The sequence below is a fragment of the Amblyomma mixtum genome, chromosome 10 (assembly GCF_055824585.1).
Source record: "Amblyomma mixtum isolate Tamu chromosome 10, ASM5582458v1, whole genome shotgun sequence".
NCBI lineage: Eukaryota > Metazoa > Arthropoda > Arachnida > Ixodida > Ixodidae > Amblyomma > Amblyomma mixtum.
This window is the reverse complement of record NC_143021.1, coordinates 103,767,203-103,782,759: the sequence shown is the minus strand read 5'-3', so window position 1 is coordinate 103,782,759 and position 15,557 is coordinate 103,767,203. Positions and strand designations below refer to the sequence as shown.

General features: G+C 47.8%; 1 pseudogene; it reads left to right on the top strand.

The window, feature by feature from the left end:
• The first annotated feature begins 7,110 nt into the window (after positions 1 to 7,110).
• On the top strand, positions 7,111 to 11,326 carry LOC149326588 (cytoglobin-1-like; annotated as a pseudogene).
• The last annotated feature ends 4,231 nt before the right edge of the window (positions 11,327 to 15,557 follow it).

Here is a 15,557-nt window from a genome sequence, read left to right as displayed (position 1 = left end):
CACCCGCGGTACCGATTCGCACACGTGCTGGCACGGATGTGTATTTGTGTTTGTTCTATTTTTATTTTGTAGTGGAGGGAATGTTCTCTGCACGTACTGGCACGACCGTGCGTTTGTATTTGTGGAAAGGGCGTTTTGCCCTACGGAAGCTGGAGGGCTGGCCAGGCTCTTGATAAACCAATCATGTGAACATTGTGACATGATTGGAAGCTACGAAATGTGGGCCGGGCCTTTAGGGCTTTAAAACCGGGCCCCGGAGCTGGAAGCAGGGTCTGCGCTAAGGTGAGATGCAACGCATCTTCGGCAACGCCGAGTAGGGGCCTCCCCTAGTATTAGCCAGTTCCGCCTTTTTGTTGTTTTGTATATTTGTGCCGTTAATTTGTCTCGAGTGCCTGAACTTGTATCTATTTTAAATTGCTGTACATAAACTGTACATAAGTTTTCCCTTTATCCCTGCGTCTCGAATCATCGAGAGACCGTCTCTGACGGGGCACCGCTGGTGCGAAGAGCTTCAGTCTTCGAGTTAGATAAACCGTCTCTGGCGGTGCACCACTGGTGCAAGGAGATCGAAAGAACCTGTGGATCTTTACTGGCGCAGTCGACAGGATCCTGCGGCCATCGGAAGACGGCGCAGGAAGACAAGGCAGGGAGAAAGGTGACGACAAGGCGACAGGTCAGCGTGCGTGAACGGACCTGCGGAGACACGGCGGCAAGGACGCAAGGACCACGGCAGTAGTCCAGCGACGCGGGACTGCGTCCAGTCAAGGAAGCAGCGCGTCGGGAACTCGACGAACACCGGCGGCGGAACAGCGGCGTGCGACAGCTTATCGCAGCGTCCGGGGAAAGTGGCGGTGGACCCCGACGCCAAGGAGCTGGCAATGCGCATCGACGCATCGAAACCGTGAGTTTCCTTGGTCGCATTGTTCACGTCCCTGTGTTCGAGCCGGTAGGACAGCTGAGGGGTACGGAAGGCGGTATGGAAAGCTATCCAAGCCGGCCCTCACTTGATGTGAAGTACCGATTAGAATTGGCGAAGGCGCGCTTAGCTTATTATCAGGCAGAGCTTGCAAAAGTGAATGGAGGAAAGGCGCCGCTATGCGAGGAAAAACCTCCGGATTTGCAGGCGTTGGAAGCAAGGCGCCAGCAGCTAGAGCTCGAGCTGGCTAAGCTCAAAGAATCTAGAAGAGCCAGTGAATCAGCCAGGGAGAACTGCTCCGATTCCCGAGTGGTGAGGCCGCCTGTGCTGGAAGACAAAGAATTATGCTTGTCATGCACAGATCAGGGAAACAGCAGTCAGGACGCTGAAAGCAATCAGCCGGTATGCGGGAACGCATCTTTCTTAGGAAACGCCGCGAAAGGTTCAGGAAGTGAAAACAGGATTCCTGAAGGACGCGGAAATACCACAGCTTTTCCGCCACCGCGGGCGGCTAGCAAAGAACAGGAGCAGCCCAATTCTAGTGATCTAGGGCCAATCGTGACCAAGGTGTCCGATAACAAACAGGACAGCGGTGGAATTCCTGTAGGCTCTAAGATTCTGACCTCTGACGCGGAGCTAGTAACAGCCAGTGAAAATCTGGCGTTGCCGCAACCGCACACTGTGTCGGGTATGGAGCATGAAGTGCCCCGTAGCGTTTCTGGTGGCAAGAGCCCTTCATCCGAGGCAAAGAGCGGAGGTGGGCCTGTTGGGCCGACCGGGCAGAACGCCGCGCAGTTGAACGCACCCGGTGTGTGCCCGACCAGGTCAGTTGAGGACCCGGAAATGAGTGGCGACTTGCCGCAAGGCAAGCCCGGGTCAAGTGACTGTCAGGGAGCTCATGGAGCCTCGGAGTCAGACTATGCCACGGGGCCAGCGGGCGCTGATCAAGCACGGAGCGGCGGTTTCAAAGTTTGCTCGTGCAGTAAAGGTGCAGATGGCCCCGGGCGAGGTGGAGTGGCAGGAGGCAGGTGCGTGGCTTTCACGCTGAAAGTCGACGCGAGGAACAGTATGTTCCGTGCTAGAGGTCGGCATATCAAGTGTAGCGAGACTGACTGTACTGCTATATTTGGACGGGCCAGGGGCTATGCTCTTTACGCACCACGCGTGTCGTACTGGTGCGCCGGAGAGAGAGTGCTCTCAAGTGCGTCGCATGGTCAGAGATTTTCACCTATCGATGACCAGGACGTTTTTGATCCTGGAGGGCACCGTCTTTTCAGTTCACGCCCCGCTGTGGCACCAGCCTGACAAGCATAGTGGCCATTAGGTGTTAATCGTGTCGAATGAGGCACGTGTGGGCTCGAACGCGCACAGGGACGCTTGGTGCGACTAAGGAGGCTCACGTGGCCCGTATCAGTGCTACTGAACGCTCCAGTTGCGAGTGTCGGTGTGTGTGTGTCGAGCAGGACGCGGGTGTGCATGCTGGTGAACTGGGTGCAACGCACCAACTTGGACGCTGTGTTACGGCGCACGGCAGGCATGCCACTGTGTGTATTTAAGTGTGCATTTTGCGTAATGTTGTATGGTGCCCGTGTGCATTTTTTGTTTTTGGTTTTGTTTATGCCAGTGCTAGTGTATCCGCGGCATGTAACCCACAGGGTGGTTTTGTGACCCGTACCGATCCCTTTGTTATAATTCTAAAAGTGCCATTTGAGCCCTTTGTAGAATCTTGGGAAGGGCGTGTAAGGTATCGGTAGCGTTCGCGGGGGTAATCGGAACGCGGCTGGGGGCACTCAAAGCGGAGCGTCTCCTTTCTTGGAACGCGGCCGCTCGCGAACGCGCTGGGAAGTACGGGTGTCCACCCCACCCGCGGTACCGATTCGCACACGTGCTGGCACGGATGTGTATTTGTGTTTGTTCTATTTTTATTTTGTAGTGGAGGGAATGTTCTCTGCACGTACTGGCACGACCGTGCGTTTGTATTTGTGGAAAGGGCGTTTTGCCCTACGGAAGCTGGAGGGCTGGCCAGGCTCTTGATAAACCAATCATGTGAACATTGTGACATGATTGGAAGCTACGAAATGTGGGCCGGGCCTTTAGGGCTTTAAAACCGGGCCCCGGAGCTGGAAGCAGGGTCTGCGCTAAGGTGAGATGCAACGCATCTTCGGCAACGCCGAGTAGGGGCCTCCCCTAGTATTAGCCAGTTCCGCCTTTTTGTTGTTTTGTATATTTGTGCCGTTAATTTGTCTCGAGTGCCTGAACTTGTATCTATTTTAAATTGCTGTACATAAACTGTACATAAGTTTTCCCTTTATCCCTGCGTCTCGAATCATCGAGAGACCGTCTCTGACGGGGCACCGCTGGTGCGAAGAGCTTCAGTCTTCGAGTTAGATAAACCGTCTCTGGCGGTGCACCCCTGGTGCAAGGAGATCGAAAGAACCTGTGGATCTTTACTCATGGGTTGACAATAAACCAGTCCTTACCAACCTGTCAAAGCTGTACGTTGATTTCCGCGACCTCATTATTGCAAACGACCTGTATCAGTTTGTTAATGAGCCAACCAGGTCATGCCATGGTTCCTCGTCTGTTCTAGATTTGCTTTTTTCTAACCGAGATTCACTTGTGCGCGATAGTTATATTATCCCAGGTATCAGTGACCACGACTGTGTCGTTGCACACGTGCCAATGACCCAGCCTTCAGTGCCACACAGGCACCCCAGGAAAATTTTCTTCTATGATAGAGGTGATTGCTCATAACTATCTAGCGAGCTTGCCAACTATTTACAAGACTTCATATTCATGAGCCAGCGTTTCGATGCTACTGCGCTGTGGGACATATTTAAGCAGAAGCTTGATGTGCTCATCGACAAATATGTTCCTTTCAAAAACATATCAGCTAAGCGGCGCAAGGACAAGCCGTGGGTAACTCGGGAAACTAAACTATTGATTAAGAAAAAGCGTCGTCTCCTAAACACGTACAAAAAATACCGGGACGCAAAAGTTCTTGAAAAGGTACGTGCTCTTGGAAGAGACATAAAAGTTGAAAATAAAGCTGCGAAAAAAAGATACATGAATGAGTTAGGTGCTAAAATTCAGAGTAATCCAAAAGAACTGTGGAAATTTCTTAAAGTTAATGGCCGTGAATCAGTTGGTATTCCGGCACTGAATAACGGCGCTGAACCTATAACTGATGATTTTGATAAGGCATGCTGTTTCAATGATTATTTTAAGTCTGTTTTCGCAGCAAACTCGCATCATGAAATGCCAGTCATGGATGCCCATGTGCAAGAGACAATGCCTGAGCTAACAGTTACATACAACGGTGTGTTAAACCTGCTGAATAACATAAAGGTGTCTTCGGCAAGCGGGCCCGAAGATGTTCCCGGTCATGTCTTGAAGGTCTGTGCTGAAAGCATTGCTCATTACTTAGTTATTCTATACTCGAAATCGTTAGATACAGGAATAATACCCCAGCAGTGGAAAAACGCTAACGTGGTGCCCATTCATAAGGGTGGTCCTAAAAACATAGTTGCTAACTACAGGCCGATTTCGCTTACAAGTATTAGTTGCAAAACGCTTGAACACATAATATATAGCGCATTGATGAAGCATTTGGAACAAAATGAATTTTTCACTCAAGCTCAGCATGGTTTCAGATCAGGTTACTCGTGTTCGACGCAGCTCTTAGAATTTAGCCATGATATTTTTTCATCATTTGACAAGGGTCTACAAACGGATTGCATTTTTTTAGATTTCAAGAAAGCGTTTGATTTGGTACCTCATGATTTACTACTGTATAAATTATCTTTGATCAAGATTCCAACTTCCCTTCTAAACTGGCTTCAATGTTACCTGCAGGGACGCAAACAACGTGTATTGATTAATGGGTCCCAGTCTGATTATGTTCCTGTATCTTCGGGGGTACCGCAGGGGTCTGTTTTAGGACCTCTGCTGTTTCTAGTTTATATTAATGACATTTCTAAATATATGACCTGTAAAATACGTTTATATGCTGACGATTGTGTTGTCTACCATGTTATTAACAGTTCTTCAGATTCTTGTCATTTGCAGTGCAACTTGGACCGCATACAACAATGGTGTTTGAAGTGGCAGATGTTTCTGAACCCAATAAAATGTCAGTTCATTTCTTTCACGCGCAAGCATCACCCTTTCTTGGCTGAATACAAACTAGATTCTACCCGACTTTCCAGAGTTACTAACTATAAATACCTCGGCGTTTACTTTTCGTCTAATCTCACCTGGAATGAGCACGTCGAGCACGTTTCTGCGAAAGCTTATGGCATGCTAAATTTTCTAAGAAGAAATTTTAAAATGGCACCACTAAAAGTTAAAGAGCTTCTTTATTTTACCTATATTCGGCCAATATTGGAGTATGCTTGTGTTGTTTGGCACCCCCCTACTTTAAATTTAACAGACATGCTTGAGCGTGTTCAGAACTTTGCCGCTCGGTTTGTTTCAAGTAATTATGATTTTAACAGCAGTGTTACTAACATTAAACTAACGCTGGGATGGGAGCTGTTACGGAAACGCCGTACCAACTCCCGGTTAGAAATGCTGTATAAAATCTTTCACCGAAAAATAAAAATAGATAAAGAAAATTATTTACTTCCACCGCATTTCAGGTCAAACAGACTTGACCATGGGTGGAAGATTAGAGAAATTAAATGCAAAACTAACACTTATCAAAACGCATTTTTCCCATCTACCATTCATGACTGGAATCGCCTGCCCCATGAAATTGTTGAGTGCCGTTCAGAGTCTATGTTCCGCGCGTTGCTGTCGGATGTATGAGTGCGCAGTTGGCTTTCTTTTTTTTTTTTCGTCATGTCTTTTTGTTGTTTCATATTTCATTCATTTTGTACTTGCTGTGTCATGCCTTGTATTGCTTTTTTTTTTCTTCCTCTTTTTTTTCCGGGCTAATCTCCTGTTATGTATCCTCATCCCCCCTGCAATAATGCCTTCGGGCGCTGCAGGTATTTCCAATAAATAAATAAATAGCAAGCGCAAGTGCAGCAGGGTGAGGGTCAGAAAGCCTGCTATCTTCATACGACAAATGTCATTTCTTGTTTCGATGGTTGCAGGGGCAGAAGCCGGCCAGACGCCTCGAGAACTTGGTTACATTCACGCAATGTTCCTACATGGTGTTATCCGCAGAATGGGGACCACCCTGCGCTTTGTCAGAATAGGACGCTGTGCAGTTCTCCATAGAGTGGCCAAAACATGAGCAATGATCAGAGTGGAGTAGGGCAGCGTCAAGGAACATGGCCCTCTTTGTCGCCTCGCAGAAACAATGATGGCCTTCCAGAAATCTCAATGCAGCACGAAATCACACACGCACAAACAGATGGCGAACATCGCTGACAGTTACACCATCAGCCAGTGTCTACCGATGCCCCGATTCAAGGTCCGCGATTTCTCCATTTTCGTCAACCACAAGTTTCCAGCTGCGGCTGATTCCACTCTGTCGGGGAGATCGTACGGCGTTCCGAATGAATGTCTACATCGTCCAGATGGTCAGAGCGGTTTCATCTTGACTACCTTTGGCTGTGGGTCAATTACGATGCAAGGATGGTTTTTCACTGCACTTCTGCCGCATTAACAAGTCTTGTCTTTCCAAGCAATGACTTCCAATCAACCATGCGACATATGAAACTGCCAGATGCAATTAATTCTACTCTAATCGATTACAGAACTTAAAACACACAAAATCTTCCGCACGCTGGGGACTCCCAAGGAGGTCTGGGCGTCCCCATCGCAGTACTACAGCAATACCTCGCGCTGCGGTGGTTGAACTTGAACCAAGAAACCAAAAATAACTGTTCTGAACGCCATCTTAGTCTTCCTTCATAGTCTTCTTCCAGTAGATCTTTATTCTTTCATCTGCCCTGTTGTCAGAAGTGTTGTCGCAATTTCGCGCACCTGTAGAGAAAAGAAAGGACGATCGCGCGCCGAAAAATATCTGGTGTTATGACTACCTGCTTTTTAGGTAGGGCGAAAAATCCGCAATATTTCTGGCGCAGAACAACAGCATGGATCTGCAAGGAGTGCGCATTGTTTTGAAGAAGACGAAGCCGCCATACGCCATTTCAACGACGTCCATCTTATCAGACAACACAGTCCTTGCCATCGGGCGCAGCGAGCCTACATTTCTTCCACGTGAAGCCTTCGACGAGGGAATGGGCAACATTCACCGCAAGACTGGCGAGTTGCCAGACGAGCTCACAGGCTTGACGGAAAACGAGGTGCAGCTCGTCCAGCAGACGTGGCGCAAATTCACCAGAGAGAACTCCGATTACGGCGTACTCCTTTTCGTCTCCTTGTTCATCCGGCACCCCGAGTACAATCAACTGTTCAACCCCTTTCGCGGTATGCCCGTCGGAACGCTCAAGGAAGACCCAACGTTCAGGGCGCACGGGTGTGCCATCGGATACCACATCACCTTCATGGTGGAGAGCTTGCGCGACCCGGGCACCTTCGAGATACTTGTGCGGCGCAACGCCACCGAGCACGTGCGCCGTAAGGGGGTCAAGCAGTTCCACTTTGATGTGATGGGCGAGGTTGTGGTGGATACGATGCAGGCCAGAGATGAACGGCACATGACGCCAGCTGCCGTCGAGGCCTGGCGGAAGTTCTTCGCAGTTAGTAACCCATTTGGCTCCGCTTAGCCTCCAGCCTGCACTGCTCCTGCGGCTGAACGATACCGACATTTTCTGACGCGAATGCGCTATGGCAGAGGTATACAGGGGAAAGAACAACAGACTAGAACTCGTATAATTTATTCAAGGATCATGTAGGCTGTACTATATGACTTGCCTGCCGCTGCAGCTATAAACCTTGACCAGTGCTGACGGGCAAGTAAAGTCTGAAAGAAGCAATATCATCCAGAAATGGGATTGTAGTAGCCATGTCAACTGCACTCGCACTAGAAGGAATTTTGTTACTCAGAGTAACTTGTAACAAATGGTTCCTAAGCGTACAGAATAAGCACATCAAAGATCTACCTAAGACATCCGATTTGTGAAACCAGGATACTCAGAAGTAACGACACTTGGCTGCAGAGTGGAAATGCTATTAAGTTCCCTCGGCCATTTCTACGCATCACAGATTACAAAAAATTAACAAGGAAGGCTTAGGAGCCACTTTGCGATTCCATGAATTAATTCACGAATGTTTTTCGGTATGCTTCCGCGAGAAAGGTTTGAACAAGACCGAGTGGCTCAACAGCCTTGTAAAGATATGTGGACTTTTAATTATAGGACTCAATTTTCGATGGCGAAGAAAGAAATTAGCAGTCGGTTTAGCACGGCGGCTCAGCATCGTGCAGTATCACTGCTTACGGTTCGCAATTAAGGTCCTTAAGTGCTAAAAGTTAATAACCTTAGCCGTTTACCTTGAAGACCTTTTTCCCGAATGGATTTACGGTGAAGACCTTCCCCTTGAAGCTCTTTAAGATCTTTAAAGCCTTCTACCAAAAGCGTGTCCCACAAATGCGCCTGCTGAAGGCAAATATTTACCTTCAAGGTCTTCACCCAGATGGCTTGCTGGAAGGTGTACACACACGGCAGGTTGCCCACAATCCGGCTCGTATGCCCGAAATCGCGGCTAGCAGGTAGCCGCACTAAAAGGTTTGCTCTTTTTACCATTTCCATGATAGAGCTCACCCCCCCCCCCCCCCCGCCCCACCCCCTCTCGCCCCTCAGCCCCTCAGCCGACCAATGCTGTACATCGTATAATTCTACAAAGCTCGCGCGACGTTATATAGACGTTATATGGGCGCTATATAGACTTTTGCAGGGAAAAAAAAGTAGAGATGAGCGGACAAAAACGCGCTTCTGTCTTGTCGTCCCTACTTTTTCCTCTGAACGTCTACTTAGCGCGCAGCCTTTCGCAAAAGCTCGCTTACTAAACAGCACGTCAAAAGTTGTACTTGCGCACATATCGTCTGCTACGGGCTCTTTGCTATGTCTTCAGGCTATGCGATTCGGTTCTGTCGTATATACTTTCTTCCTGCGAACGTCTGTTTAGCGCACAGCCTTTCAAAATAGATCATGAACCAATTAGCCCATCAGAGTGTCTTACGTCAGCGCTTTAGAAGTAGCGTAATTTAAGGTGTATCCATAGGGTTTGTACAATGCATGTGTAGTCATGACGCAGTCAGTTATTCATTGAGGTTAATAATCATTCCGCAACAGAGCACGACACAGCGCGTTCATTTTGCCACGTAGCATTACTCAGACCTTGCAGGTAGCGCAGTCATAGTAATGACGCATGACTCAGCAGCATTACTCAGCACTCTGGAAGTGGCACAATGTACGGTGTATAGAGTTGTAGAAGCAATATGCCTTGTCCTGCTTCGTAGTCATAGTCACGTCTAATAATCATTCTGAAATGTACTTTGCAAGTAAGGTAAAGTAGAGGTACAGAGTTTCTTTAGAACTTTAGAAGCATAATGCATGGTGACGCCTCATAGTCATGCCTCATACTCATCGTTATGACTCATAGTCATTGTGACACTTAGCATGACTCAGTATTTTAATGATTTCGCATTTTGAAACGTAAGCAGTCTTAAGGGCCCCCGCCGAATTTTTTTTCTACTCAAGGATGCTTTTTCTTTGCACGCGTTTTACCTGCCTCCACGTGGTCGTGACGTGCCCAGTTTCCAGCGGTGGTCTCTATTAAACCCTCACTTGCGATTTACCGCTTGTGGGTCCTGCTTTCTCGTGTGTGCTTCGCCTAGTTTTCTATGTTTACGCCGTCCTAGGGTTATACTGCTATGATTTTTTTTATTTCCACCTCTTTCACGTCACTTGTATCTGATGAACGCACAGTATCCCTAGTTTTTTATATCGTTTTGTCCCCGCCGCTTTCTCTCCGTTTATTTCCTTTTTCACCCGCACCGTGTTTAATATGGCAGTTAGAATTTGCCTGCAGTTTATTTCTTTTGTACTTTGTTGCGTGTGCAGCGTTTTCATCATGAATCATGTCGTCAAATTTTTCTGAATTTTTTTTTCATTTTCCACAACAGCCGTAGATGATACCTTAGCTTAGGGATGAAAACAATGATAAAATCCCAATTATGTCGGGAAAAAACGTGCGGTTCTAGAAGTGGCAGTTCCAAGAATTCTCTCCAGTTACCACTATTTACTTAAGGGGGAATAAGGGATGTAAACTGCGCTGAAGGTTTCTCCTTCATCAGTCACCAATTCGCATTGAGTTGTGGTGCACCAGTAGCGCCGATCTCACAGTAGACTGGTTGGCTTAACTTAAACAGCGTTCGGCTATTCAAATCTTGGCTAGAGCTGCGAAGGGCCCTGCTTGCGCTTCATTTCTGTGCAAGCGGTACTCAACAAATCTCTTGTATGGCGTTGAGCGCTAGAGTTTTCGCTTTAGGCATGCTTTGATACCACTTTCCCTACCTTCATTGTTTTTCTAAAGCTGCTGCCGTCGTTAATTGGTGCAGCCCTGAACGGAATTAGGCGCGGTGCACATCTATATCGTTTGTCGAAAGTATTAGCGCAATTGGCTTTATTCTTGGCCTTAGAATGTGGGTTCGTAAGCATAGCTAGCATTAAAAAATCTGTTGAAGGTGGTAGGAACTGACGCCGCGAGTAAATATCTTGCTACTTGTAAGGATGCTACAAGAGCCCCACAGCACTGCTTTAAAGAAAACACTTTGGACTGTTTGCTTTAGACAAAGGCTGTATATAGACACCTGCTGCAGTGGTTAAGGTGCTATGACGCTCGGTTGTTGCGCCCTGAGTACTTGGTTTAAATCTAGGTTGTGGGGGCCACACAGTGATAAAGGCGAAACGCAAAAAGGTCCCGTGTGCTAGCGAAGTGAGCGCGTGGTTAATACCTCTTTGCGTTTGGATCAATAGGTACCGTTTTCCTACGGCGCCCATGTGCGGCTTCACAACCGTTAAGCCAGAATACCATATCATTTTACACCGGCTGACGCTGCCTCTTCCAAGCTGATCTTCGTGCAGTGCATGGTGGCCATAGTCCAGGACGTGTACGACAAAGCGGCCGCGGAACGCGCCGTGAGGGCCTCGACTGCTTCTGCGGCATCGGACTATTACAGCCGCGCCTCATCCTTGAAGAGCGAGACGATGCAGGCGTCGACGCCCTTGGTTACCGCCGCGGTGAGCATCGGGGGCGGAAGTGATCGCTCAAAGGCACCAGCTGACGAACGAAGCGGCGCCTCCAAAGAGAACGCCGTGCATTATCCGCAAGCAAACCGCCGGCCCCGCCGAGGCCAGGCCGGGAAGCGAGGGGCACAAGGCGGACGCCGACACTGCGTCGCGGCAGGACAGGAGCGCAGCCAAGAAGAAGAGCGCCAAGGAGAACGCGGGGAAGAGCGGGAGAGAAGGGCCCCGTAAACAGAAGCTCTGAATAAGAAAGCACGGGGCCCCACGCACGACAAGGGCTTCAATCTCGTCAAAGTGGCACTCGTAGACGCTTAGCGGAGATCTTTGTGACGTGCTGATTTTGCTACACTGACGTTATTAGATAGACGCATGCATTCCTATTTTAGGCCTCGGCTTAATTTCTTTGCCCTTGCAGTAACGTAGATTTTCTGGCGCAAAGTTTCGCCTTGAATTCAAGTTAATCTCGATTTTTTTTCGCCGACGGATTTTTTTCTGAAATCAAGCGTCCATCGTTTGTTCTAACTAAATCATACGTGCGTACGGCTTCTGGACTTCTCCCCGCTTGGAGAGCGTTTAGTGATAATTCCCGCTGTCATGACGGGAAAAACTAATCGAATTTCCAAACTTTCCTGCTGATGCGCAAAGCCCTCAGGAATTTGATGCATTGGACTACACTCCTTTTGAGACGTGAGATTCAGAGCCACTCAACAGCCACAGTTGTTGCTTCGTGGGTGCAGTGAAGAAATCTCTAAACGCTGTTTTATGGGACGCGTAGATTATATTTTGCGCAGGGCTATCTCATACATTTTTGTCGTTGTTGATGAGGCTTCACTGGGAAACCGGCTTGCTGATATGAACCGCAACAGCGCGAGTGCTTAAGACCTCGTTAGCAGGAAGTTAAAAATGTGGGTACTGAATCATCATCGCGCATCTCATCCCTGAAGTGTCTTTACCTTCCTGAATTAGGAAATAAGCCTAAGTGAGCTACATGAGCTGAGAAGAATTACACCTAAATCATTATTAGTGACAACAATGTCAATACGCAGATACAGCACTTCAGCGCAGAAAAAAATATCAGGTTGGCATGCCTAGTTCGTAAACACGGAAGGTCGTTAATGACCAACCATCTCACCGCAAGTTTAATGATAAAAGGCAGGTCGCGCTTTCCAATGCACTTTTATAAATTTGATACCGAAGCTATACCTGCACGACAGGCATCTTGGTGATTTTTTCCTATTATAATCGGGTCTCAGAGGGTAGTGGTAATCAGGTTAGTGGGTCAAATTTAAGTTTCTTAAAAGGAGTGTTTCCACGACTTCAAGATCAGCAGCGTACAGTTATTCAAGGTCCTCTTATTTCACTGAAGGCCAAATTGTTGGTTTCTGCTCTGTAGGGCCAGAAACATCCTGACCTTGATTGCCTTAGTAGTGAGTTTTATATGACGTTTCTTGCCTTGCCTAGCACATGCATTGTTGAAATTTTCGATTGTGCTTATGACGTGGGCTTGCTACCTCCTACATTCAGTGCTGGTCGCACCATACTGAACCCACAAAAGCACAGCTCCATACCAGTTGAAAACGGTTGGATATGCCTATTGAACGTAGACTGCAGCATGTTTTGGAAGTTTCTTTTTTCTGGTCTGCAGCTAGTGGCAATAGTTTTTGTAAGGTCGCACCAAGTGGGGAGAAGCAAAGTCCGCAGTATCCAAATCCACATTCATCTCTCAAGTTCGGTGCCGCAGAGGGTGACCTACGCAGTGGACTGAATTTGCCACGGCCTGACGGTGGCATTGGGACAGGCGTCTGAACGTAGACAGTGCGTTTGCGGATCTCAAAGAGGACTTTCAGACCGTGACGCATCGTTTAATAAATAAAAAAGTGGCTTTTTACAGCATTAACCCTCAAGAGATGTCATGGGAAACGGATTACCTATGTTGACGGCCGCAGTTTGTGGTTGCAAGTGGCGTTCAGCACCAAAAGGGTGCAAGTTGTCTCCGTTGTTCCCGAGGGCTTCGTGTTAGGACCAGTTTTGTTCTTGTGTATGTGAGTGACGTTACCGGTAGAATAGGGTGTCAAATGCGGATGGCTTCGTTCTTTATAGAGTTGTCATCGGTGATCATGGCGTTGAAATGTTTGGGAAAACCTGAACCGAATCTTAGGGTAGTGCGTTAATTGGAACAAGAATTGGATTTTTTCCAAAAGTTATACGAACTTGACCGGATACCAAGACGATGAAGAAGACTAAGAATTTTATTTCAGCAGAATGCGAGTATCTGCTGAGATACCTGAGGCAAAAGACGCCCACATGACGCCTGACATGGCCTCGTGACTGTCGTGCTAAGCCGGAGGGCGTAGCCAAACGCGCGCAGAGCGCTGTCCGAGGAAGAAGTCCAGACACCGTGTTCCCAGGTGATAAAATAACGCCCTTTTATTGTCGCACTCAGCTGCTATGCACTCGCGTCACATGAACGCAGATCCACTATCGCAGTCGCAGCTGCCGATGCCTGCTCACGTCACGCGTCTAGCACGGACCAAAGATCCCAGCACGGTGACCTTCGCATACGCTGCACGTAATGAACAGTTCCATCTTTTGCTGGAAAACAGTCTTGACACATAAGTGTTACATAAGTGTCATGGATGAAACACGGCATGACATAACATAAATACATGAAGAGAGACATAGCGTATCTACACATAGCCAGACGCGCAGCCAGACGCGCAGCCAGACAAAGCTACTTCTTCGCGCAAAGAAATAAACAAACAAGTGATAGAAAGGAAACAAAAAAAGACCTAGAACAAAAACAGCTGAGAAGCATCAGTACAATCTCACATGTTCTTCACCGGCGAACACCGGCAAACGCATACCAAAGAAGAAGTGTTCACAGTGTGATACCGCGCTCAATGTACAGTTGAAAGGGGGAGCACGGTTTTAAGTTAATACATGCAAAAACATCCAAGTGATTTTCATAGTTTTTTTTTATTACTTATTTCGAGTTTCTTTTCAGGTCTTGCTGCCCCGATAACACTGCCACGATGTATTTGGCGAATATATTGTGGACGTGCACTCTTAGGTTAGGAAGAATACTGCGTAGGAGCAGACATTTCAATTTAAACTTAAAGCAGCGCGAAACACCGGACCTAGTGGAAGAAACAAGAGACGACACGAGCGCAATCTAACAGCTGAATTTCATTTATGAAAGGGTGACATATATACCAGGGTTAGATATAAGGGTTAGATATAGCCCCTAAAAAAACCCGTACGCGCATACAGTGGGAGGCTAAACGCCTCATCTTCTGAAAGCCATGCAGCAACCCTAACACATGATAAGCATCTGCCATCACCTTGTCGCCACACATTCCCCGAGAGCGCGAATCTCTTGTTGCTCAAGATTGACAGCAGGCAAGGCGACACATGTTTCTGACTGCTGCCTTATCAGAAACGCCTCCACTAACTCCCTGCTAGTCGATCTGGGCGACTGAACAAGATATTTGTCCTGTCCTAATGGGGAAAATAAATCTTTACACTTCCGGGAGTGTGCAACAAGGTTCGATGAAACTGCCCCTTTCTTTGACCTGCGGTGTTCGAACAGCCGCTCGTTTATACAGCGGCCTCTCTGGCTGATGTACGTCTTGCCGCAGGAAAGCGGTATAGAATAGACCACTCTGGTGTTGCAATCCACGAGCGGATTTTTGTGGGAAACTGTGCATTCCTATGTCGATTAGTCATCCCGGCACTTGAGCTTCTTTCTTACTGCACTGCGCACTCTGCTCAGCTAATTCTTAGCTACGAAAACTACTTTCACCCCGTATCTCGACCCTACCTTCTTCAACCAGTGTGACATTCCATATACATACGAAATCCCAATGTTCTTATCAGCGCGCCGCCTTTTTCTTTTGCGAGACTGTCGCCCTACTCAGTATTATCTCCAATATTTGAGCCAGAGCCACGTCCGGAAAGCCAGCGTCCCTCAGCCTCTGAACCTGCCCCTGGAAGCTAGGGTCAACCCTACGAGAGCACGACTTCCGCAATGAAGCCTTGAGACATGCAGTCGCTATTCCCTCCTTGACCAACTTAGAGTGCTCTGAATTGTAACTGAGGAGCAGCTTAGCTGTTCTTGGGTTATATTCCCAACACGTTTCCGTCTTAATAGAACCCGAGTAAGGTAATGCAAACGCGAAACACAAACCCTGGCTCCTCTCTTTGAAAATCTTAATGACATCGTTAACACTCTAGGGGTACCCTTGGTTCAGAAACACTAAAGAATCATCAACATACAGAAACAGACTCAAAGCTAAGTCCTCAATATCTCCATCCAGTCTCACGTCCATCCTGCTGAGGAAAATGTCACACAACAACGGGGCGACCCGAGACCCAATACAAACACCAGACCGTTGGACGAAATCTTTTGCACACCATCCAACGAAGGTCGAACGTAAGTAAAAAGACAGAAGTTCAAAAAAACTATCTACGGAAAT